We start from the raw sequence: 26,779 nt of genomic DNA on the forward strand, positions 1-26,779 counted from the left end.
AGTAGCAACCATCATCGACGGTCAAAAAATCGGTGAGGGAGTGTCCACCATATATGAGAGAAGAAGAATGTCGACTGTTGTCGTGGTGGTCACTTATCCTTCTTTTCCTTGTGCTAGATATTTGTAATGCGCTATGGAAAGGAGGAGTGGCGACCATCACCGACGGTCGCAATATCAGAGAGGGAGTGCCCACCATATACGTGAGATGAGAGTTTAGGAACGAAGACTCGATAGACCTAAAGTTAACCCGTTGCATATTGAGTAATAGTGATCTGTGTGTTGAGTTTCCTGGTAGTTGCCTTCGATCGATTTTCAATTAATGTTTCAACTATGAACATAGGAAACGTCTGATGACGAAAAGGAATTCGGTATGTGCGAATACTGCGAAGACGAGCGCCGCCTGTGCGACAGGCCTCACCTAGTTGGTCGTAAGCGCTTCAGCATCAAGCTGGATGAGACCTTCGAAGTGGATATAGTAAGTCACAACGATAAGTCTTTTTTCGTAATTAAGCATGACTTCTGCTTCTTTTGCTTCAACTTATAATTTTATTGTTTTACTATTCTACTAGCGTATTCCCTGTCATGCAAGAATTTATGTCTTGGATAAGATTAGTTTCAGTACTATGGAAAGTATGGAGGTAAAGAGAGTTCACTTGAGGACCGAGCATGGTTATACTTTTGCCGTAAAATTATACAATGCAGACACCTACACCTATGTTGAATGCAAAAATTGGAGAGCACTATGCAAGGCTTATGCATTTGAGCCTGATATGCTTATCACCTTTGATATTCGTGTGGAAGATGAAATTGAAGGTAATGTCGACATCTGGGTCGATATGCAGACGCCTCCAGTTCTACCATTATGTGAGTTTCTTAACCATATTTATGTCTTGGATATTGTTTATTTAAAAATAGTTGACAACTAATTTCTATTGACAGCTTATTTCCATTCAAGCAAACATGTCCGGCGCTTGGTAGACAGCACCTACTACTGTCCCGGGGCTGAACTAAACTGCAAGGATATAAGTCATTATGTTTCATGGCTTGAGGATCTTGATACTGTCAATACAGGTTGTTTTCCAGGACTTCGAAATATTAGTACTGAAAACATGCGACCACTAGTGTGCGTATTGAACTACAGTCACATCTATTTAGGAAACATGGTAAGATTTTAACTATTTGTCCTCAGTGCATCTTTTGCATGCATTATTTTTAAGCTAAACTTCATTGCTAAGTATGTTGAATTTTACGCAATCCCGGGTCCACTACCACCAGCGTTTCCGACCCACATGTGCCAACCAGGCCCAACCGGAGAGCAACACCGACTTATGACAGGCCTTGGACCCTCTCCCCCCAAAAGACTAGCCTGTTAGGAGGGGACACCCCTTCCCTTATAAGGCGTGTTATGTCTCCCGCCACAACCGATGTGGGACTAAACCCAACAATCTCCCCCTCACACATCGGTCACCCATGGGCCCGCTAACACCAGTGTTTCCAGCCCACCAACCATGACCGACCATCCGTGAGTTCACCGAGATTTATTCCGGGCACCTGGGCTCTGATACCAATTGTTACACAATTTCGGGTCCGCTACCACCAGTGTTTTCGACCCACATGCGTCAACCAGGCCCAACCGGAGAGCAACACCGACTGATGACAGGCCTTGGGCCCTCTCCCCCCAAAAGATTAGCCTGTTAGGAGGGGACACCCCCGCCCTTATAAGTCGTGTTATGTCTCCCCCCACAACCGATGTGGGACTAAACCCAACAACTACAATGTTCTTCAACAGGGACTCCTAATGATAGTTTTGCCTCATTGGATCGAGCCTAAAGGTCGCATGACAATGGTTAGCTTACGGCCAAGGCATCCTACATTGCACATGAGTGCATTCAAAATTTCTCGAAGCGAGCAAGTCTTAATAGTCAAAGACTGGAGCAAAATTATGAAGGATCGCAGCAGAGAAGTACTAGGGGTAGCAATCAGAAGCGTGGCCCGCAATTAGGAGATAGGTTCATCTGCATTCTCCAATATGATGAAGCAGGAGTGTTGCACATGTTCTATGCTATTTTACCTGAGAGAGAGCAGCAGGAGTGATTAGTTAGCTAGAATGAGTTTGAAGATGATGATGTGCTACACTATGACTATGATGATTAAATAGCTAGTGTTGGTGGTAATGACTATGATTATTATTATTAGCTAGTGTTGGTGGTGATTAGATAACTACACTATGACTATGATGATTAAATAGTGTTGGTGGTAATAACTATGATGATTATTAACTAGTGTTGTGTTGGTGATGATATGATGCAAGAGTTTTTATATTAATATGATGATGATGTTGATCATGATTATCATGATGATTTGTTATTATGATCATGATTAGTTATTATATCATAGGTGGAAGGAACGCGGATTAGATTCATGTGGATGGATCAAAAGTGACCAAACGTTGAATTAGTAGGATCGTCGTCCTAATTCAACTTTTGATTCATCCAAATGAATCTAATCCATGTTTCTTCCTCACAATGATATATTAATTCATCATGGACATAATGATATAACAACCTCTTAATTGGTATTGTATCAAAATTTATATAACAGCGTATAAATACACTAAAAAATAAAAAACAGAATAGTGGTAGCACGGGGCACGAAAAACGCTACTACTAGTTAGATTAGCAGTAGCGCTTATGTGGAAAGCGCTACTGCTAAGTAGCTAAAACAGTAGCGTGGGTAGGCACGCGCTACTGCTAAGTGTTAGCTGTAGCGCTATATCAGTAGCGCGGTACCCCGCACTACTGATAGCCCTCAGACCCGCGCTGCTGCTAGGCTTTTCCCTTGTAGTGTCGAGTAGAGGCCCACCAGGGACATAGTGTTTGTCTATGTATTCACACATGTATTAAGGTTTCCGATCAATACAAGTCTAGCATGAATAAGGAAATATAAAATAACAACTTTATTATTGCCTCTAGGGCGTATTTCCTTCAACAAGATCCTAACTTTTTGCCTTGATTACAAAGAAGCTAAGACTTTGATGACGCTTACGGGGCACTATGGGGTCCATCTGAGTGCCACGCCTTGTGTTGGGAGCTCATGCGCACTCCATGCCCCCTCGTGACGACTCTTCATCGAGAGTTATGATGAGATGACTAGTCATGATTAGTTCCTAGCTACCCCCCCCCCCCCCATCACACACACCATCTACGTTGCAAGTAGCGGTTCTTGCGAAATGGGCAAACACTCCATGACCATTTTAACAGGACCAACATGACGACGTCTCATGAATCTTTCTTAGGGCCTTGTTTGGAATTGGAGCCAACTAGGTGATATGTTTGGAAGCAACTTCCAGTGTTCCTTCTCTCGACCAGCAAATATTTTGAATTTTCGTATCTAGTAAGGCATAGGGAGGGGCTACATGATTTCATCCTCAGATTCACGCAGATGAAGAGCACTATTCTCAACATCAAAGAAGAAACCATTATCTCCATTTTTTCCAGAAATGTGAGTAGGGGGAACTACATCGACACCCTGACTAAAAGGTCTACACAAAATGTCGCCAAGCTAATGAAGAAGGATGATCTTGCAATTAAGGTGCATTTTTATTTTCTTAGCGATTTAGATTCTTCATATCCTTACACTAGAATTATGTTTTAGTTTTTAAAAATATATACTAGAAATCCTGTCGAGAAGACCTTTCAAACGAGATTGATGTTGAATATATTTTGAACTCATTTACATTTTGTTGTTTCACAAATTGATTGAAATAAAATTCGCAAGTGATAAAAACTACTAAAAAGTATTTTAATTAATTCCAAAATGATTTTATTATATTCCAAAAATAATTTTGATTAATTGTAAGTACAAAAATGATTTAATATTTCAAAATTGTTTTTCCAAAAAAAATTAAAGTGATTTAAGGTATACCAAAACAATGATTTCCATGTTTACCATTTTCACTATTTGAAATATTTTAGAAACATATATTTCAGTACCCTTTTCAACTTCGTTTATTTGAAATATTTCACGTATCACATATTTCACTTATTTGGAATATTTCTGAAACATACATCTCAGTAATTTCAGTACATATTTCATTGATCATATTTTCATGTATTTCAATTATTTCAAAATTGTGGATTTGAGTTATTTCATATAAACCATTTCATTTATTACAAAACGGTTTCACTATTGAAAAACGATATTTCAGTTATTAAAATTTCATCAAAAAAGATTTTAGTTATTTCACTAGCTTCAAAGACAACTATTTCAATAATTTCTAAATCGAGTTCTACATACCAGAAAAGTCAGTTTCACTTCACTAGTGTGAAAATGATTAAAATATGTATCAATATTTTTGTAAAATGTAGTGAATTAATTTAAGTATGCATTCAATTCTATTTGAAATAATGTAATATTTATGGAAACGATTTTAAATATGATTGAAACAAAAATTAATTAAAACTACTTAAAATATATGAAAATTTGGTCTTGTTCTAAGATCTTCTTAATATGTATTCCAATATATAAAAAGTTTTGAATATAAATTTTTATTTAAAATATATCACTCATCTAAAATAGAAAATGCATGTGAATGAATAGTAGTAGGAGCACTGAGAGGCGTGCAAACGAGTGGGACAACAGCCGGGAGGGCCATTTTGACTCTTGGGTGCATATGCTCCCTAATAAACAGTAAATTCAAAATAAATAGTAAATAAAATTGAAAAAATTCTGAATTTTTTTGTAGATATTCTTGTTAGTGTAACAAGTGTGCTGGCCAATTTTCGTGCGAAACAGGATGAGGGTGTTTCATCGATGAAAAAATGTAACATTTGGAGGTAATATTTGTCATTTGATTTGTTTTTTTTTGCACAGATCAAAATACTTAGGCTTTCCTCCTAAAAATTTGCAGGTAGCATTTTGGTGTGACAATGATCACATCTATCTTTCCCTAATAATAAAGTACGGATTGACTCCGTGGGTTCACCATCACAATACGCTTCTTCTCGTGAATTTACGCTTTCAGTTTGAATTTAAAACGTATACACAAGGCGGTACTAATTCGGAGAACCGTCTCTGTTTTTCTGGTAATCTTTTTTTTTAGGCAAAGTTTTTCTGGTAATCAAACCCGTAGAGGTTACGTACGTACTTAATCTAAGCCGGCCCATGAAGTCGTTCGTCTAGCCGCGTCCCATAGCAATTGTAGCCCAACGAAGGCGGCCCACAAAAGGGGTAAAAGGCCACTGCAGGAATTCAAACTCGCGACCTCCCTGTTTTGTAACAACTGAGCTAGCCGAGTGTTTTGATTAATCCCACCTCGCCACTTTACATCTCATCCTCCTAATTTATATAGGATTTCAGCCGACGTTGCAACGTGCAGCGAGATAAATAATAAGGAAAGAAAAGGATTTAAGACGGGGGATACTAATAAGGAAAGCCTTCCACGCTGAAGCAAATTTGAGAAAGAAATTTGTGCGGCCAGGGAAATAATAAGGAAGGAAAAGGAATTGAGACGGGGGATAATAAGGAAAGCAATCCACACTGAGGCAAAGGATTGGAGAAGGAAATTGAGATAGGAGAAGGAAATTGAGATAGGAGATAATAAGGAAAGTGCTAGAATTAATTAAGAGGCTTCTCTTCGAGGAGAAGAGGCAGGAAAGATCCTGTCAAGAAAAAATTTAAATTAAATCAACTGGATTTCAGGGAGGTATTAAAGGAACGATTTTGGTGTATTCGTGTACGTGTGTGCTTGTGTGTTCCAGCCGGCCGCAAAGATCAATCAACCCCTGTGTATGTGTCCAGAAACTGTTGGTCACGTTATGAACTCTGGGTAATGTTGATCGATCGGCATAAGGCCGGGAGAGGGAATAATAAGAGGACGGATGAAAGGGATGCCGATCCTTTTGGTTGATTTTGCTTGCTTTTCCTTGATGAATGAAATCAACTATTTTGGTAATATATAAATTTCTTAGTTAAGAGAGGTAAACCGTCCAAAACATGCCAAATATGTGGATTGATTTCATGTGAACCGACCTACTGGAAGGTTTTATTCCCTTTTGCCAACTTAACATACGGCAGCTTCATGAATCAATTCTGATAGCTTCAATTGAATAGTTCTAGATTTTCAGCAATTCATCTCATCCAGTAGTTTGATAGTTTTTTTATAGACTAGAAACAATCTTATGATATTTATTTACCATTCCAAAAAAATTAATTTGTGTACCACACTGAAAACAATTGAATGTTGATGTAATGTCGAAGTTCACCAGCCAATCCAAGCATCTTGAAAGATAAGCCTCACTATTCAAAGGAATAAAAATACTATTATAATTTTTAAAGGAATTAAACTGTTTTCCACAAAAAAAAAGAATTAATCAGTTAGAATCTGACCCAATATAACTGAGCCACCTATTACTTTTAAAATGCGGTGGTGCTAAAATAGGGAGGCACATTCTTGAGGTCTTAGGGCATGCTCGTCAGGGATGTGTGATATTATTTTTCTCCCGTTGCAACGCACGGGCATGTTTGCTAGTTTCTTTAAAAAAAGTTGACATTTGGAGAAAACATTTTTTATGGGCAGGAGCATATGCTCCCAAGAGCTGAATTGGGTTTCTAAGACAACAGCCTCCCAAAGTTGGCATCAGCGGCTTCCAAAGCTAACTCTAGGGCGCGAGCCGCAGGCCGCAGTGGTGATTCAGCGCTATTCAGCGCTAGCGTTGCCTCACACTGGGACCCCGTCGCGGGTGATAGAGACATCACTGCATGGGCCGACCACGTGCATGCTAGGCTGAACCCGAATACAACATTTATTTCATTCCGAAGACAGCTTCCTTCAAACTCTCAAAACAGGCTTTCGCTCCGCTTTATATATAAAGCATCAACCGAGCAAACTACACGATCGAACGATACAAGATGGAGAGGTAGCCCTCTTACAAAGCCGATTTCAGAATAAATGGATCACCAATCGTACCGACAAAAAAGCACAGGAGGATCCCGAGTACAACGCCACGCTACGCCCTATACACCTAAGCTGCACGGTAACACCCTCAGGAGGAATGCCGGCGCCAAGCATCGCCGCTGTCGAGTCCACGATGGACAAAGGTTTTCACTCGGAACCCGGACATGGATGGGAACACCACAACGACGTCTTCAAGAAGAGAGTGGCGCCCTTGAGCGTCACCACCGTCGGCGCCAGAGCGCGGACCTTTCGCCCAGTAGTTCTCATGTGTCACCACAAGGTCTTCAGAAGAAGCATGACGTGCTCAAGTCCCTAGATCTGGATCGCGGCGCCCCCACAGAGACCGAGAGCAGGCCCGAGCTACCTTGCGCCAAGCCTCTCGCCACCCACACGACCAAGAGACAATGCCACCACCGCTGCCATCGGCCCCGCCGGAGAGCCAACCATGCGAACCACCTTCCAGGGCCGCCGCCCCGGCATCCATGCCACGAGACAGAGCCGACCGTCCACTTCACCATGCACAAACCGCGGTTGGAGAAGCCCGGCATTAGCCCCCAGGCCAGGGTTAGCGCCACCACCGTAGGGGTACCCACGCCTGAAGTCCCCTCCTATCTAGGTGGACTGCAGGGGACATGGCCTAGTGGCTACCGACGACCATCGTCGAGCCATCAACTCAGACGACGCCAAATCCGCGGCCTACGGCACAGATCCGACTACCGGCACAACGCTGTCCCGACCACCACCGCCACAGTCCTTCATCAACGCCATAACGAGAAGACGCCCCCCCCCCCCCCAAATCGAACTGCAAGCTCCTACCTTGACCGGAACGGAGGCGGACCAGAGCCGTGCACCGACTCTAGGGCGACCGGACGCCGGACGCCACGCGAGAGCGACGAGCCCCGGGCAGGAGGACTGCGTCAGACTCCCGCACCCACTACAAGAAATATGTCAACTTGTGACCCTCACTATTGGCCACTGAAAGGTCATTGTTTTTCATTTGCGACCTTTTTTGACCAAAAAACAGAAGGTCAAAAGCTGGCAGTCGTAAACTGAAATTAACGACCTTTTGTAAAAGGTCGTTGGTTCTTCGACCAAAATTTTGGTCACTAGCAGCCTCCCCAGACCACGTAGGCATCCAGCGTGGCAAGCTGATGTGGCACAAGAATCAGCCTGGTCCAATTCGATTTTCTACGTGGGCCTAGCCCAAGAATTCAGCCCTTTTAATGTATTTTTTCATGTGCTTTTATTAGCTACATAGGTCTAGCCCAACAATTCAGCCTTATTGATTTCTTTGCGTGGCCCTTTAAATAGCAGGTTTTCTTTTTGATCATGTATTTTTCTAGGCCATTTCTTTGCTGGGCCTCTCATGTTTTTCCCTCAAAAATAATTGTCCAATATAACTTGGGCCTAGCCCAGTTCCGAAAAAATGATCCAATCCAAAAAAAATATTATGCCATTGACATTACAACACATCACACCACAAGCTATCTTGGGCCTAGCCCTGCTCTAATACATTTTCAAAGCAACATGCAATGTTATTATATTACAACCATTCATTCCAGCAATACATATCTTTACATCCCAGGAACAGTAAGTGCCAAATAAAACTATTCTATGACAAATATGTGATGCACGCTCCCTGGTCGATTCATGAAAGGGAAGTTCTCAAGCTTGACAATCTCGCTGTCCGACAAGTCAATCGTGTCAAACTGGTCCTGTTATCAAAAAAGGAACAAAGACAGTTATAAACACAGCTACAGAAGGACCTGGAGCAACTACAAACAATTCAAAAGAACCCTATGATTTCAATTTCAAATCAATCTAAACAGTTTAAATATTAAGCCATCGGTAATACAAAAATCTCCAAGAGGTGTGTCACTGATGGTAAAGTCAGTACAAGAAAGTAGGCTGGTAACACAAAAACAAGCCACACATAAAACCGTTATGCCCTGGACAACTACATAGAAGAAAGCAAAAGTAACCAGAACGATAGAGGTGTGGTGATCAAGTATATAAACACTCCTAGCAGCTAATTATATAAGGGCACTGCTCATAATGAAGAGCAAAGTATTTTTATGGGGAGGAAAGGCTCCCAGCTTCACCACCCCCAGGATATGCATTCAAACAAGAATTTATTAGTGAAGAAAGAAAAGAGCGGCTCCCCTGCTTTTTGCTGGAACTGCAGTAGCCTAGCTTAGCTTCAAACAAGAATAACGCCATCGCCTGGAGCTTCTCCAGGTCGGCGGTGAGGTCCAGGTTGGGGGAGAGCATGAAGCCAGCCCCGGCTGCAAGGGCGATGGCCAGCAGGCTGCCCTTCAGGCAGGTGGCGCCGCGCGACAGCCTCCTGATGATGGCCTTGCAGTACTTGTCTGCTTCCTTGATGGAAGCCTTCTCCCCAGAGTCCTCTGCTTCCTCCAGAGCAGCCTCATTCTGCAATACCAACCCATGTGCAGAAGATTAGAACATGCAGATATGTGCAGGGATATGTTGAGGGTTCAGTAAAATACTATCTTTGACCAAAAGGTAAATTAGCTTTGCATACATGCTTAAAAAGTGTCAATGCCACATATGTCTCATTTTCATCATAACAGCTTGAACTACTTTCTAAAGAGCATTTGCTAGTAGAACAACTATGCACATAAAGTACGATCACAATGGATGATATGCAGATATATGCGGGGATGTAAATATTACTTGCAGGGATATGGAGGTGTATATTTGATCAACAGGTAAATTAGCTACGGCATGCAAGCTTAAAAAATGTCAATGCCACATATGTCTCATTTTCGCATCACAGCAGCCTGAACTACTTCCTACAGAGAATTTGCTAGTAGAACAAGTATGCACATAAAGTACAGCCGGAATGGATGAAAGCATCTGAACACTAAAAAACACTAGACATGGAATCCAGTAACAGCAAATGGATATATACTACTAGACTATACGATAAGCAAGTAGAGCAGTATAGATTCAGGCACCACAAACAAGCTGTTAAAAAAGAAAAAGAAAAACACTCACGCACTGCAAACGCGTCAGTACTATTCAGACATACACCAGGCAATAATTCCAAAAGTAGCAGCACATCAGTACATAAATTCCCAGAATCACTAACGATACTGCAAGGCTCACGAGCAGCAGTAATTAACACTGACGGTTAACCAGAGGAAACCTAAGACAAGAGGGTGTGCCCTCAGGGACGGCGTGCCTGGCGAGCTCGAGCAGAGAGAGTGGAAGACGGCTTTGAGTGCCTTACCTAAGTCGGGGAGAAGCAGCAGAGTCGAGGGATGGGTGTATCTCGAGCCTGGCCGAATCGAGCAGGGATTGTCCACGCTGAACGCTGGCGTCATCACCACCGTGTTGCCGGCCTCCTGCCTGCGTGAGGAAGAAAATGGCGTGCGTTAGGGAAGGGAAGGGAAAGGAGGAAGAGCAGATCGAAGAGGGGGTGGGGGTGACCTTGATGGCGAGCGGCGTCCCGGGCAGAGCAAGTTCATGTCCGGCGCCTGGCCTCTCCTTCCTGATTAGAGAAGGGGAGGGAGACGGGTCATGGCGTCTAGGGCATGCGTCCGCGCCGTGATCCGGACGGGATCCCGATGGGATCTACACGAGGCCGCCGCTGCCCCTCCCCCGCCGCGGGGCAGGGTGCGGGTCACCTCCCACGAAAGGAGACAGAGACGGGGCCGGCGCGGACATGGATGGGACTCGGACGCGCGGCGGAGGTGGTTGCCGAGGCGGTCGCGGAGACGGGGTGGGTCGCCGGGATTTGTTGCGTGGTGGAGGCGCCGTGAGGAGGGGAGGAGGAGGGGGCGAGGGAAGGAGGGCGTCGCCGCCGGCGACGGGAAGCGAGAGAGAGAGAGAGAGAGGGAGGCAGCGTCTATCTGGATCGGGGAGAGAGAGAGAGAGGGAGGGAGGCAGCGTCGATCTGGATCAGGGAGAGAGAGAAAGGGGGAGGCGGCGGGCGGGAGGAAGGGAAGACAGGTGAGTGAGGTAGGGTTTGGTGCGGTGGGTTTCTTCAGATGGATAGACCATTGGATTGCTAGCAAAGGATGGATGGATGTCTACCCTGTCATCGATCCATGTGACAGATGGTTCCACCAATCACTAGCATATGTAATTGTGCTTTTTCTCTTTTGTTTCTTTTAGTATATTTTTTACCCTCTTATTTCGGTTAACACTTAACATATTAGCCTCATGTTGTATGTTTAAATGACCCAATAATGTGCACATATGTGTATCTTAGGATTTCAAACAATGATGATTTTGTGGTCTTCATTTGCATTGCACACAAAAATCAATTTTCATTTTTCGAGTGCCCAAAATGAGTTTTTTTGTGAAGGACCTACCATATATTTGTTGCAAAATTGAACCAAATCATTTTACTAAAATATTAGGCCACATTTTATGCACAATTGACCAAATGGTTGGGTGTCAGAAGTTTTGATCCACCTGTCACGAAAAAGACAAAATTTCGATGATTAAGCTCGAAGCGGATCAAAATTGAACTGCAGCTGCCTCATAGTTTGCTCCTTATTTTTTCCAAAAATTATTTTTAAGTACAAAAGTATCTATTTAATCATAGAAACATCAAAAAAAATTCCAAGATTCAACCACTAGCTACGAACGGTCATGCCCGCCGTTTTGACCGCATTTTGAAACGGGCATAAAAAATTCAAAAAAAATCAAAAAATTGGAAAACCTTCGCATAGTGTCATTATATGTGACCAAGTTGCCAGGAAAAATAATAAAGTTGTAATACGATAATTAATTTAAAAAAGTGTTTCTCATAAATGAGCTATCATGCGTGAAGATTCGTGGCTTTCAAGCCAAATGATCAATCTTATGGCCACATTCATGGCATAGTTTGTTCAAATGACCTCATACTGTGCACAAGGGTGCCTCTGGGAATTCCAAACAATGTTGCCTAAGGGAGTTTTCATTTTCTTTGCACGGAAAATTCATTTTCCATTTTTCGAGTGCCCGAAATGAGTTCTTTTGTGAAGGACCTACATATATTTGTTGCAAAATTGCACCAAATCAATTTTATAAAATACTAGGCCATGTTTAATGCACAATTGACCAAATGGTTGGGTGTCAAAAGTTTTGATCCACCTCTCGTGAAAAAGACAAATTCCCGCCGATTCAGTTGGAAACGGGTCAAATTTGAACTGCAGCTACCTCATAGTTTGCTCTATATTTTTTCCAAAAATCATTTCTAGGTACATAAGTATCTATTTAATCAAAGAAACACCAAAAAATTCCAAGATTCAACCACTAGCTAGGAACGATCATTCCCGCCGTTTTGACCGCATTTTGAAACGAGCATAAAAAATTAGTCCCGGTTCTGCACGAACCGGGACCCATGGGGGGCATTCATCCCTGTTCGTGAGCCAAGGGGGCCGGCCGGGGCCTCGTGGGTATTGGTCCCGGTTCGTCTGGACCCATTTGTCCCGGTTCTAGGCACGAACCGGGACCAATGGTCCTCGCTCCTGGCCCACATACATTGGTCCCGGTTCGTGCCTAGAACCGGGACAGAAGGGGGAGCTTTAGTCCTGGTTCCTGCCACGAACCGGGACAAATGAGTTGCGTATATATACCCCATCGCCGCAACAGAGCACTCCACAGTGCTCTGTTTTTTCTGGCCGGCAAGGGGAGGGCATTTGGGTGCTCTAGCTCACCTCCTATGCACATGAGGTGTTCGATGAAATGCCCGAGCCACACTAGTTAAGCTTTCTCCTCTCGAAGCTCGACCTCCGAGCTTCATTTTCCCCGAGATTTGTCTAGGTTTAGCGGTTTGTCACGTCCCGTCCCCGTCTTCACCGCCGTCGATCGCCCGCGCCGATCTCGTTGCCGGCACCACCGTAGTGAGCCTCTTGTTCTTATCTTCTTTCTGAAAGAAAAAAATTCTTGCTTCAAATAGATACTTGTCTAATTTTCTTACTTTTATTATTCCTTGTTATTATATAGTGCGATGGTTTTGGTATCCGCCCCCGTCGGCCCTCGTCCTGTCTATGATTAGAATGTGGTATATATTATCTTTTTATAACTATTTGGTTCATTTATTGTTTATGACAATTATGCCGACCAACGTGACATAGATTTTATTTATCTAGGAGGTGGTTGAACCGGAAATTCCAACCGACCCTATTGTCGAGAGGTTAAATTTAGTTGAAGAAGAAAACAATTACTTGAAGGAAAAAATAAAAAAAATTGAGGAGGAGAAGATGATATTGGAGTTGCATGTTGCGGATGTCGTCGATGATCACAAGATCAAGATGGATGCAATGCGGTTGAAGATTAGAAAATATGCCATTCATACCAAGGCTTGGTATCATTATGGCGTTGGATCAATTGTTACCTTGGTTGTGATTATGATTGCATTTGTTGTTGCATTGGAAGTTTTACATAGTTTCAATGTATGGTTTAACTAGTGCTCTAGAGAGCTATATGTCGTTCAATTTGAACTATGTATGTACTTTGGTTTTAATGTGATGATGAACTACTATTAATTTGGTCACTTATCCATCCATGTGAATCTGTAATAGTTTTTGACACACATAATTATATATAATGCACGCAGATGAACCGACAATGGATGTACGGTGACAGACACACCTCCGAGTACATTAAGGGCGTGCATAATTTTCTCGAAGTGGTTGAGGCAAACAAGCAGAATGGTTTTATGTGTTATCCATGCCCTAACCCTCTCAACTTTTTAGCACATGCTATGTGGGTGAAATGATGATACCATGCCAACTTTCAACCTTTTCAGAGTTCATTTGAAATGCTTTTCAATTTCAGGGTCTTATAGCTAAAAAAATCAGTAAATGCATGAAAAATAACAAATGAAGTCAGAAAGGGTTGAAAATTGATGATGTGGCTTTGAATGTTGCATTTTGAACACACAAAAAGTCTGGAGTTCAAATAAGTTCAAAAAAATGAAATCCCTTTGTAACAGATGAGTTTCTGTATGAAACCGTGATACTTCGAAAGAGATTGTCCATTTTGTACACGAAGTGTATCCAGTTTTTCCCATAACCCTCTCAAATTTTTAGCACATGCTATGTGGGTGAAATGATGATACCATGCCAGCTTTCAACCTTTTCAGAGTTCATTTGAAATGCTTTTCAATTTCAGGGTCTTATAGCTCAAAAAAAATCAGTAAATGCATGAAAATTAACAAATGAAGTCAGAAAGGGTTGAAAATTGATGATGTGGCTTTGAATGGTGCATTTTGGACACACACAAAAGTCTGGAGTTCAAATAAGTTGAAAAAATGAAACCCCTTTGTAACAGATGAGTTTTCGTCCGAAACCATGATACTTCGAAAGAGATTGTCCATTTTGTACACGAAGTGCATCCAGTTTTTCCCATAACCCTCTCAACTTTTTAGCACATGCTATGTGGGTGAAATGATGATACCATGCCAACTTTCAACCTTTTCCGAGTTCATTTGAAATGCTTTTGAATTTCAGGCTCATTTAGCTCAAAAAAATCAGTAAATGCATGAAAAATAACAAATGAAGTCAGAAAGGGTTGAAAATTGATGATGTGGCTTTGAATGGTGCATTTTGAACACACAAAAAGTTTGGAGTTCAAATAAGTTCAAAAAAAATGAAATCCTTTTGTAACAGATAAGTTTTCATCCGAAACCATGATACTTCGAAAGAGAATGTCCATTTTCTACACGAAGTGCATTCAGTTTTTCCCGTAACCATCTCAACTTTTTAGAACATGCTATGTGGGTGAAATGATGATACCATGCAAACTTTCAATCTTTTCAGAGTTTATTTGTAGTGCTTTTCAATTTCAGGGTCATTTAGCTCAAAGAATGATCTAATATAAAAAAAGAATGAACTAATAGCAAAGAAAATAACTAATAGCTAAAAGAATGAACTAAAAATAATCAATTAAAATATTCTGTTATGATCAAATAAAACAAAACTATAATATTCTTTAATAGCAAAAGGAAAATCAACTAGAAAACTTTTATAAAACTGTAATAGCAAAAGGAATCAACTAAAAAGCTTTTATAAACCTCTAGTACTTTTAAAAATAAAATTATATAAAATTTATGCAACTAAAATTATCAAAGTATTTTCTGTTCAAAACATGAAAAGCAGAAAGAATAATCATAAAGAATTTTTTGTTAGAAACTTTAGTAGCAAAAAGTATTTTCATAAAGATTTTTTTGATAGAAACTAAAATAACAAAATCTATTTTTGAATATAATGATAAAACGCAGTAATATTAAATAGAAGGAAAAAGAATCACTCAAAATATATTTTTATAGTGAAGTTATTCACAAACTAGTGATTCACACAAATTTCAAAGAATTAAAATTTAAACTATTCAAATTTGGAAACTAATGGAGTAACAGAAAGTTTATAATTATTCTGACCTAAAAGCAAAAAGAATAAAAATATAAAGCAAAAATTAAAAGAAAATAAATAATTCAAAAAACAAAAAAAAATACTGGAAAAAATTAAAAAAATGCCGCCTAATGGGCCACACGGCCTGCATACGACTAGAAACCCATCTGTACATGGGCCAGGATGCAGGTCCGCAGGCCCAATAGGCCCAACATGGCAGCGACAAGGGTAGGCAAGTACTGCCTGCATATTAGAGAGGAGCTCAGCACCTGAGCCGCAACGCAGCTTATAAACAGGTGCTGAGCTCTCTCAACTAGCGAGGTGGGACTAAACTTCCCACTGCACCCGCGAGCACAAGGCCTTTGGTCCCGGTTGGTGGCACCAACCGGAACCAATGCCACCCTTTGGTCCCGGTTCGTGGAACCAACCGGAACCAATGCCCCCCTTTAGTCCCGGTTGGTGCCACCAACCGGGACCAAAGGTCCCTGTTTCCCGCCCTTTGGGCTGCTGAAAAGAGACCTTTGGTCCCGGTTTGTGGCACCAACCGGGACTAAAGGGGGGCTTTGGTCCCGGTTGCTGCTACCAACCGGGACCAAAGGTGTGGCTATATAAGCCAACACTTAGGAAAATTTCACTTATCATCTCGCAGTTGCCGCCCCGACGACGCCGACGACATCGACGCCGCCAGGCTGCCCCGACGCCGCCCGTCGCCCCCGCCGTCGCCGTCGCCGTCGCCCGTGCCCGTCGTCGCCGTCGCCCACGCCCTCACCTTCGCCCGCCGTCGCCAGCGCCCTTTCCGTCGCCCGCGCCCCTCGCCCGACGCCGTCGCCACCCCTGCCCCGACGCGCGCCGCCCCGGCCCTGCCCTGACGCGCGCCGCCCCGGCCCGCCCCGTCGTCGCCGTCGCCTGCCACGCCCCCTTCATCGTCGTCGCCCCTACCCCGAGCGCGCGCCCCCTGCCCCGTCGCCCTGCCCTGCCCCCTTCGTCGTCGTCACCCCTACCCCGAGCGCGCGCCCCCTGCCCTGTCGCCGTCCTCGCCGCCGACCCCGCGCCCCTCCTCACCTTGGTCCGGCCAGTGCGCTTCCTGTCCTTTTTTTCATATATATGCTTGTTTTTTTCATATATATGATGATATATATACTTGTTATCATAATTGTTTTTGTTCATATATATGATGATTTTTTAATAGAATATGATGTTTTTTTGTTCATAGATGATCATATATATGATGTATGCATGGATGTGGATGAAATATGATGTTTTTTTGTTCATAGAATATGATGTTTTTTTATTCATAGATTTTTTTTGTTCATGAGAGAGGCGGGGACATCAAGGAAGTTGTACTGTTTAGGGTAGGGTCATCGAGGAAGAAGGAAAATAAGGAAAAAGAAGAAAAGAGGAAGAAGGAAGAAGGAGAAGAAGAGGAGAAAAAAATAAGAAGAGGAAGTAGAAGAAAAAAAAGGAGAAGAAGAAGGAATAGAGGAGAAGAAGAAAAAAATAGAAATTTTCTATTTTTTCTTCTTCTCCTCTATTCCTTCTTCTTCTCCTCTTTTTTTTCTTCTATTTCTTCTTCTTCTTCTCCTCTTTTTTCTTCTTCTCCTATTTTTTTAGATGTATTTTTTGTATGTATGTATGTATGTATGAGGGATCATAGATGTATTTTTTCAGAATTTTCTATCGTGCATAGACCGATTTTAGACCACGGGAGCACCCCCCCTATCGTTGCAAAAGTTGCTAAGTGATATAAAGAAGGAAGAAGAAGAAAAAGAAGGAGAGGAAAATGGAAAATAAGAAGAGGAAGAAAGGAGAAGAAGAGGAGAGGAAGAAGAGGAGAAATAAATAAGAAGAGAAAAAAAGAAGAAGAAAGGAATAGAGGAGAAGAAGAAAAAATAGATTCTATTTTTTCTTCTTCTCCTCTATTTTCTCCTCTTTTTTTCTTCTTCGTCTTCTTATTTTTTTATCGGGTATGTCGTTGTCGATATACCCCCTCCTCGATAACTTCAACATGAGGGGCCGTCGATATACCCCCTCCCTGATAACTTCGACATGAGGGGGGGAGGGGGTCGACGAGGGTCCGAGGGGGCGAGGGTCGGGAACTAGCTAGGGTAGAGGGTCGAGGGTCGCCGAGGGTTCGAGGGTCGTCGAGGGGCCGAGGGTCGAGGGGTCGAGGGTTCGAGGGTCGCCGAGGGGCCGAGGGGTCGAGAGGTTGCCTAGCTAGTGTCAAAGTATTGAAGAAATCCATGGCTTTTGCATATGAACCCTTGAAGCGTTGCCGGGGCCACCCAAATTTACCAAGTTAAAAGAGTGTTGTCGTCGAGGCCAGCCCGAACCCTTGAAGCGTTGCCAAGGCCACCCCAAACCCTAGAGAAGCGTCGAGGCCACTAATATGATTCCTTCTTGTGATTAGGTAGCTAGGTCTACGTTTGCCACTAATATATCCACCTGCTGTCATGTTTGTATAATAATTGACATGTTGTAATATTTGCATAAACAATGGAGCACGGACGAGACGAGGCAGCAGAAGAGGTGTTGGGGGACATAATTTTAGCCGGAGCTGATGTCTTGTCGTATCTTAACGACAATGATGGTCTGGAAGGACAGGGTGAAGAAGCAGGCTACGATGATCGAATAATGGAGGAGGAAAGACATGATTATGATGGCTCCGGTGACCGGATGCCGGTGCAAGAAGGAGACCGTGATGGACGCCGGCATCGAACCACGGCGAGTTAGGAGAAACGGAGGGTACCAAGAGCTTCAGTGTCTTCTTCCGCGTCGGTGGGTGGTGGACTCGTCCAACGGGGAGCACCACGTCGACGGCGGCACTATCTCCGGCGGGCGGCGGTTCGGGTGAGGTTGGGGAACTCCGGTGGAGGGCTGCAAAGTACGAATTGAGGCGCGGGTCAGAACGGGTGATGCAAGGAGAAGCTACTGGCAAGAGGATGGGGCTGCGGAGCACACACGGGGGCGAATCGGGCTGGATCCCGTGGCGGATCGCGGCGGCCGGAGTCGAGGAAGGAGACCCCCTCGCGGCTCTTCCAGTGGCTGGGCGTGCTCTAGGGGAAGTGTAGGGCTGGTGGGTGCTCGAGTTGAAGCTCGGGGCCCCTATTTATAGGCAGATCGACGGGGTGGCCGTGAACGGAGAATCTCCGGCGAGCGATTACGGCGGAGCAGTGGGTTGGCAGGGGTTTGAGCGGTCGAGCAGCATCAGTGGATGTTACGGGACTCGTTTTGCAGCTAAACGGAGCTGGCCCTGGCGTAATGGCGTCTGCCCACGGTGAGGTGACCGCACGGGCTCAACGGCGGCAGAGAGCGCGCTCCGCGCCCTGGGGTTCACGACGAGAGCGGCAGCGCATTCGGGGGAGTGGAAGGCCACGCGGCGGGCTCCGGTGGTTTGGGCGGCGCTGGGTGGAGTCGGCGGCGCCGTGTCTCCCGCTGGCGTCCGCAAAGCCGCCGCCGGTGTCGGTCACGGGGCGGCGCACCTTCTGCTGCTCGTCGCCGACGCCCGCAAGATGCCAGGCACTCGTGCGGTGCAGAAACGAGAGGGCGAGGACGAGGAGCAAGGCGACGTGAGGGTACTGGCGAGATCGACGTCCGTTTCTGAAGAAAACGACAGCAGCCACTGCAGTGTTGTCTGAACTTACTGAATCTTGACAGTGACCAAGCATTGCAGGTGTTCGACAGTAGGTTTTAGTAACAAGATAAATTTTTCTGGAGCTGTAACTTGGTGAGATGATCACTCAAAGTACCCAGGGGCTGCATGAATTTACTTGGAATTTTTGGAGAAAGTATTGAATGAATTTCACCAAATTTGCCAAATCTGGTCCAAACTTGCAGCTGATGTAGTTTGAAAATTTTGAACTGGAGGCCAGTGGATCTTCATGGTTCTAGGTTGAGGGTTCAAAGGACTAGGAGGGGAAAGAAGTTTGGTGGTAAAAGTCCAAACAGAAAATGGAGTTCCTTTGTAAATCTCCAAGAGGTAGAATAGAAGGCAGAAAATATTTGAATAGAGTTTGAATGGAAAATAAATACATGGGGAGGTTCAACTTGCTGGATTTGATGTAAATCATGATCCAGAGGTGAGGGAAGGGTTAGGAGAGAGGATTTGCACTAATGCCATGGCAAGAAGGAATAGTTGAAAGTGGCAAAGGACTTTCCAAAAGCCATAGTGCATTCTCAAAAATATTTCAAAGGTTATTTTCTCAAATGAAAACCATTTTGTCTTGAGTCCAATGAGAAGCAAGAACCTCCAAGACCAAAGGAGGATCTTGGGTGAATTCAAATAAAATTTTTGCCATAAAGAAAAATATTTGAGAGTGAGAGTTCTCTTGAAGAATTTTTTTTAAATCACTCCCTTCAAGTCACATAAAAATCTTTTGAAAAAAATCCAAAAAAAAAACTTGGGTGTCACATATACCCATCTTGGATGCCCATCATATTAGGACTAGTTTCATAACCAAAGCAAACTACCATGCTGTTCTAAAGACTCAAAATAGTATAAGTGAAGCGTGAGAGTTCATCTATTTCTTCAAAATAAAACCACCGCCGTGCTCTAAAAGGATAAAGGTGAAGCACTAGAGCAAATGACAAACTACTCCGAAAGATATAAGTGAAGATCAATGAGTAGTCGAATAATTATACAACTATGTGAAGACTCTCTAACATTTAAGAATTTCAGATCTTGATACTTTATTCAAACAGCAAGACAAAGAAAAGAAAATAAAATGACGCTCCAAGCAAAACACATATCATGTGGTGAATAAAAATATAGCTCCAAGTAAAATTATCGATGAACGAAGACGAAAGAGGGGATGCCTTCTGGGGCATCCCCAAGCTTAGTCGCTTGGTTATCCTTGAATATTACTTTGGGATGCCTTGGGCATCCCCAAGATTAGTCTCTTGCCACTCCTTATTCCATAGTCCATCGAATCTTTACCCAAAACTTGAAAACTTCACAACACAAAACTCAACAGAAAACTCATAAGCTCCGTTAGTATAAGAAAATAAATCACCACTTTTGGTACTGTAATGAACTCATTCTAAATTCATATTGGTGTAATATCTACTGTATTCCAACTTATCTATGGTTCATACCCTCTGATACTACTCATAGATTCATCAAAATAAGCAAACAACACATAGAAAACAGAATCTGTCAAAAATAGAACAGTCTGTAGTAATCTGTATCAAAAGTATACTTCTGGAACTCCAACATTTTTGAAATAAATTGGTGGACCTGAGTAATTTGTCTAGTAATCATCTTAAAAAATAATCAACTAAATATCACTCTCCAGTAAAAAGTTTTAGCTAATCTCGTGAGCGCTAAAGTTTCTATTTTTTACAGCATGATCATAAAGACTTCACCCAAGTCTTCCCAAAGGTTCTACTTGGCACAAACACTAATTAAAACACAAAACCACATCTAAACAGAATCTAGATGGATTATTTATTACTAAACAGAAGCAAAAAACCAAAAAACCAAAATAAAGTTGGGTTGCCTCCCAACAAGCGCTAACGTTTAACGCCCCTAGCTAGGCATGATGATTTCAATGATGCTCACATAAAAGATAAGAATTGAAACATAAAGAGAGCATCATGAAGAATATGACTAGCACATTTAAGTCTAACCCACTTCCTATGCATAGGGATTTTGTGAGAAAACAACTTATGGGAACAATAATCAACTAGCATAGGAAGGCAAAACAAGCATAACTTCAAAACTTTAAGGACATACAGAGGAAACTTGATATTATTGTAATTCCTACAAGCATATGTTCCTCCCTCATAATAATTTTCAGTAGCATCATGAATGAATTCAACAATATAACCAGCACCTAAAGCATTCTTTTCATGATCTACTTGCATAGAAAATTTACTACTCTCCACATAAGCAAAATTCTTCTCATTCGGAATAGTGAGAGTATCATAAGAGACTCGAATACTATAAATTGTTTCCACATTAAATGAGTAATGTTCAGAAAAAGGATAATCATAATCATGACAAGTTTTATAAATATAATCATCACTACTCTTTATAGCATAAGTTTCATGACAATAATCATCATAAGTAGCAACTTTGTTCTCACCATAATCAATTGAAACCTCTTCCGAAATAGTGGATTCATCACTAAATAAAGTCATGACCTCTCCAAATCCACTTTCATAATTATCACAATAAGATTCAACATCCTCCAAAATAGTGGGATCACTACTTCCTAAAGTTGACTGTCGGTGTACAAAAACAGGGGCGCACTTTCGTACCCCTTTACCTATGCACGGGCAGTCGGAGCCGCGCCCGCAGTCACACCAAGCAGAACAAAGGAGGTGAGCCAAGGTAAGACCGAAGCCCAAGATAATAAGAGCAACGCCAAGGCCAAGACCACAAAGAGCAGAGGGACAAAGCAGGTTCCCCCGGCAAGACCCTTGCCGGGGCAGCTCGCCCCACACCAATAGAGTGAGCCAACCTTGAGACCACGGTCCCCAACGCCATCATCCACGTGGGGCCAGGGCTCGGGAAGGCACCTCTGTGGTGGCATGCAGATCTTTGTGAAGACATATTAAAGATCAGATGAGGATTAGAAGACGACGATCCTCGGCAAGATCCTTGCCGAGGAAGGCCACCAGATCCTCGGCAAGGCCCTTGCCGGGGACGACAGCGCGCCACGGCAAGACCCTTGCCGGGCCACCCGGCAAGGCTCTCGCCAAGGACGCCAGCGGGGCCACCGCCAGGCCCACACCAACCAAGCTTCCGCCGCCATTCACATGCAGCTGCCAGCCCAACTAGATGGGCGGGCACCTGCGTGGCAACGTGCAGCTCCCAGGCCAACTCATCGAGCGCCTGCGTGGCGGCATGCAGATCTTCGTGAAGGCTCCACCACCGCGCCACCTCAGCTGCCTGCCTGCCTACATGGCGCCACACGTATCACTGGCCAGGGCGCGTGTCGAAGCGAGGAGGAGCGGCGACGGACGGGACGGGCCTCACCCCCGTCCCCAATAAAGCAAGGGGACACCTAAGCTACGCATTAAATGCATCTTGTCCTGTAATACGAGCGATAAGCTCAGAGCACTGTACGCCTTTCCACCTCGTGTGTGCCACTGTGGCAGCCCCTTCCGACATCTTTGGCGCGCCAGGTAGGGGGCAAAATTGTGAGAATCTGGTCTAGTAGTTAGCCTAGCAGTTCTTCGTCGCCATGGCTCCTAAGAAGAAGACGACCACGGCGATCGGCTCGTTGGGAGCCGAACGGCCCGTGCTGGTGCGGACGAGCAGTGGACCGGTCGCGGACAGGACCCGGGCCGCGGTCCGCAAGCACCAGCACCGCCCTGGCAGTCAGAGCCTGGTGAGCAGCGTTGTTCGCGCACCACATGACCGGCCGTGCGTCGCCGGATCCAAAGACGGAGCCGGACCCCCCGCAGGTGGCGCGGGGCCCTCCAGGGGTGTCGTTGTGCCACCCCGGGCGGCGCAGCGACCTCCAGGACACCCACGCCGGCGACCACTGCGCGCTCTTCCCATGGTGTGCGCGCCGAGCAGCGTCACCACGCTGGTGACCCTGGGCACAGCCGTGAGAAGAGCCCTGTGTGTCATCCGCGAGATGAAGGGGTTCAGCACGCCCACCGGAGTGCTGGCGAAAATGGCACACAACCGCTGGGTCGTAACGGAGATCCTTCTAACGTAGTTAGAAGTCAAAGCGCGCCGCGATCCACGCAGCTATCGCCGCCGCCCACTCCAGCAGAAGCTTTGGCACGCACGCAGCTCCTCCTCGACTTCCCTCCTGCTGTGAAGAAGCTCGACGAGTGGAGGGCCACCATCCGGAGCCTCGTCGCCGTCGCCAACAAAGACGATCCGCGACCAGTGGGGCCCTCGGGTCGGCGCTCCACCGAGCCACCACACGCTGGCGTTGGGAGGACCGGGGGAGCTGAGGCCACGGTGCATTCTCCTCCTCCTCACCAGCCGCCGCGGGCGTCGGCCCGTTGTGACGACGCTTGTGATAACATCTCCATAGCGTCGTCCGAGCCACGGACCCTCCGCGACCAGTGACAGGTCCTTCGGGAACGAGCTCATGAGGACGCTCGAACCACCGTCGAGCGCCGGCGCGAAACGCGCCGCCAGTCGGACAAGCGGGCGGGACCCACTATGGACCACCTGGCACCGGGGGGCACCGGCGGCCTACCTTATGAGGTGGGCTGCCCGGCCTTTACCCAAGAGCTGCGGCAGTTCCAGTGGCCGTCCCACCGCACGTTCAAGCCCGACGTCGGTGAGAAGTACAATGGCAAGACCCATCCGTCCGAGTTCCTCAGCATCTACACCATCGCGATGCAGGCTGCTGGAGCTCGCGACGACAAGGTACTTGACTATTTCCCGCTGGCACTGAAGCCCAATGTGATGTCTTGGTTGATGCACTTGCCGGTGGATTCCATTTCTTCCTGGTCCGATCTATGCCATGAGTTCGTTGGCGCCTTCACGGGAGGCCACCAAGCTCATGGCTAGGCCAGTGATCTGCATATCATTCCCCAGAAGGAAGGGGAAACCCTGTGCAAGTACATCCAGAGATTCAGCCGGGTGTAGTACAACATCCCCGACGCTCATCCCGCCGCTGTGATCAGTGCGTTCCACCAGAACGTGCGCAACCGCAAGATGCGTGAAGAGCTGGCGATGACCAAGGTTAAGGATGTGGCCGAGCTCTACGTTCTGGCCGATAGGTGCGCCCGGGCTGAAGAGGAAAGGAAGTACCCCGGCGAAGACCCCGGCGCAGAAACCGACTCTACCGATGAAGACGTCGCTACCCCGACGAAGAAGGGTCGGCGTCGCAACAGGAAACGCAAAGGCAAGGCTGTGCTTGCCGTTGAGGGATCTGACGACATCGGTGCCGGCAAGAAGGTCAAGGCAGACGCCCCCGACAAGGAGATTGCCGGGTGCGCCGCCTGCCGGGCCTTGGCGGCTACCAACAAGCCAGGAAGCTCCGGCAAGCAATACTACAAGATCCACCGCACCAAGGGCCACGACCTCCAGAACTGCCGACAAGTCGAGCTGCTTGCTGAGAAGCAAAAAGCTGAGTACGAGAGGCGGGACAAGGAGAAGGACCAGGATGGTGCTGAGGGATCCGACAAGAAGCGTGGCGGCCAAGGAAGCCGCCCCGGCAAGGACAACCAGCAAGAGAGGCCCACCCGGGGCCGCGACAAGAAACAAGAAGACGATGATCACGACGAGGACGATGAGTCCGATGAGCAAGGGTTCCAGAAGGCTACGGAGGCCATGTGCGTCGATGGCGGCGCCTCGCTGCATACTTCCCACCGCCAGCTCAAGCAGTGGGCGCGTGAGAAAGCAGCGGAGCCGTCGTTCGACGCTCAGAAGCCGCTGAAGTGGTCCAGCATGCCCATCATCTTTGACGCCGAGGACCACCCTGACCGCTCAACCGCGGTCGGGTGTTTGCCGTTGTTGGTCTCACCAACGATACGCAACCTCAGGGTGAACAAGATGTTGGTTGACGGCGGGGCCGGCTTGAACCTGATCTCGCCTGTCGTGATCAAAAGATTGCAAATCCCTAATGGAGACCTCGAGGAAACGAGCACGTTTCAAGGGGTCAATCCGGGGAGGAGCCAGCCGAAGGGGAAGGTCACACTGCCCGTGACGTTTGGAGGAGAGTTGAACTACCGGACGGAGAGGATCATCTTCGACGTGGCCGAGATCCCCTTGCCCTACAACGGGATCCTCGGCCGCCCGGCACTAGCCAAGTTCATGGCGGCGTCGCACTACGCCTACAACATGCTAAAGATGCCCGGGCCATTGACCATCATCTCCGTCCCCTCCGACAAGAAGGACGCGCTGATCTGCGCCGACCAACTCTACCAGGAAGCAGTTGCAGCAGCTGTCGTCAAGGCACCTGCTCCTGCCGCTGAAGGCCCGGGAGGGAAGAAGAAGCCCGGCAAGACCTCTCGCACCCACTCCGGCAAGCGCACCTCCTCGGAGTGTTGTGCTACCGTCGAGGACGTGCCAGAAAGCTCTACCGACAAGAGCAAGAAATCCAGAGCCGAGCCACCGCAGACCAAGAAGGTGCCCATCGCGGAGGATGGCACGGGAGGGGCCTTTACCATAGGCTCCACCCTCGACAACAAATAGGAAGGCGCGCTCGTCACCTTCCTGCGGGCGAATGTCAATGTGTTTGCGTGGCAAGCATCCGACATCCCGGTGTTCCCCGGGAGGTGATTGAGCACCACCTAGCTGTCTGCCCCCACGCGCGGCCCGTCAAGCAGAAGGTCAGAAGGCAGGCTCTGGAGAGGCAGGAGTTCATCACAGAGGAGATCAGGAAGTTGGAAGCGGCAGGTTTGGTGAGAGGAGTGCTCCACCCGACGTGGTTGGCCAATCCGGTAGTGGTGCGCAAGGCGAATGCGAAGTGGAGGCTGTGTATTGATTACACAGATATCAATAGGCTTGTCCTAAGGACTCCTTCCCGTTGCCGCGCATCGACCAGATTGTTGACTCCACAGCCGGGTGTGATCTGTTATCATTCCTCGACGCCTACTCAGGCTACCACCAGATCTTCATGACAAGAGAGGATGAAGAGAAGACAGCATTCATCACCCCATGTGGTACGTATTGCTTTTTATGGATGCCTTTCGGGTTGAAGAGTGCTGGCTCAACATTCGCAAGAGCAGTCCAAATTAGTTTTGAACCTCAGCTCCATAGAAATATGGAGGCATACATGGATGACATAGTGGTCAAAACCAAAGACGGGCCAACTCTTGTGCAAGATCTGGAAGAGACATTTGCCAACCTGCGCAAGATCAACCTCAAGCTGAACCCTGAGAAGTGTGTCTTCGGTGTTCCATCCGGCAAGCTTCTCGGGTTCTTTGTGTCGCAGCGCGGGATCGAGGCAAACCCAGACAAGATCAAGGATATTGAGCAGATTGAGGCGCCTAAGCGGATCAAGGATGTGCGTCGGCTCACCGGCTGTGTTGCCGCCATGAGCCGATTCATCTCCAAGTCCGCCGAGCGCGCCCTTCCTTTCTTCAAAATCTTGAAGAAGGCAGGCCCAATGGAATGGACCCCAGAAGCCGAGGCAGCATTGCAGGATCTAAAGAAATACCTTTCCTCCACACCAATACTGGTTGCGCCTAAACCACAAGAGCCGTTGCTGCTCTATCTGGCGGCGACGAATCAAGTGGTCAGCGCCGCGCTGGTGGCACAGAGGGAGGTCAATGAGGAGGCAGTGACGGTGGCAGAACCAGCGGATGGCAAGCCCAAGATTCCCCAGCAGGGCCTGGTGCCGGCAAGGCGAGGCCCCCGGCAGAGTCTGATGCCACCGAGGCAGTGCCCGCGCAGTCAAGTGAGGTGGTGCAGAAGAAGAAGATGATGCAGCACCCGGTTTACTTTCTCAGCTCCCTCTTGCAGGGAGCTAGATCGAGGTACTCCGGTGTGTAGAAATTGCTCTTCGGCCTCCTTATGGCCTCGAGGAAGCTGCGTTAT

General features: G+C 46.1%; 1 long non-coding RNA gene across 1 annotated transcript; it reads right to left on the reverse strand.

Annotated features, from left to right (window-relative positions):
* Positions 1–8,382: 8,382 nt before the first annotated feature.
* LOC123051936 (uncharacterized) lies at positions 8,383–10,933 on the reverse strand. Its single transcript, XR_006424379.1, has 3 exons — positions 10,409–10,933; positions 10,209–10,327; positions 8,383–9,385 (listed from the first exon to the last, which is right to left on the reverse strand). It is a non-coding gene; the product is annotated as an uncharacterized lncRNA (long non-coding RNA).
* Between the last annotated feature and the right edge of the window lie 15,846 nt (positions 10,934–26,779).

This window comes from Triticum aestivum, chromosome 2D (assembly GCF_018294505.1).
Source record: "Triticum aestivum cultivar Chinese Spring chromosome 2D, IWGSC CS RefSeq v2.1, whole genome shotgun sequence".
In the NCBI taxonomy this organism is placed as follows: Eukaryota; Viridiplantae; Streptophyta; class Magnoliopsida; order Poales; family Poaceae; genus Triticum; species Triticum aestivum.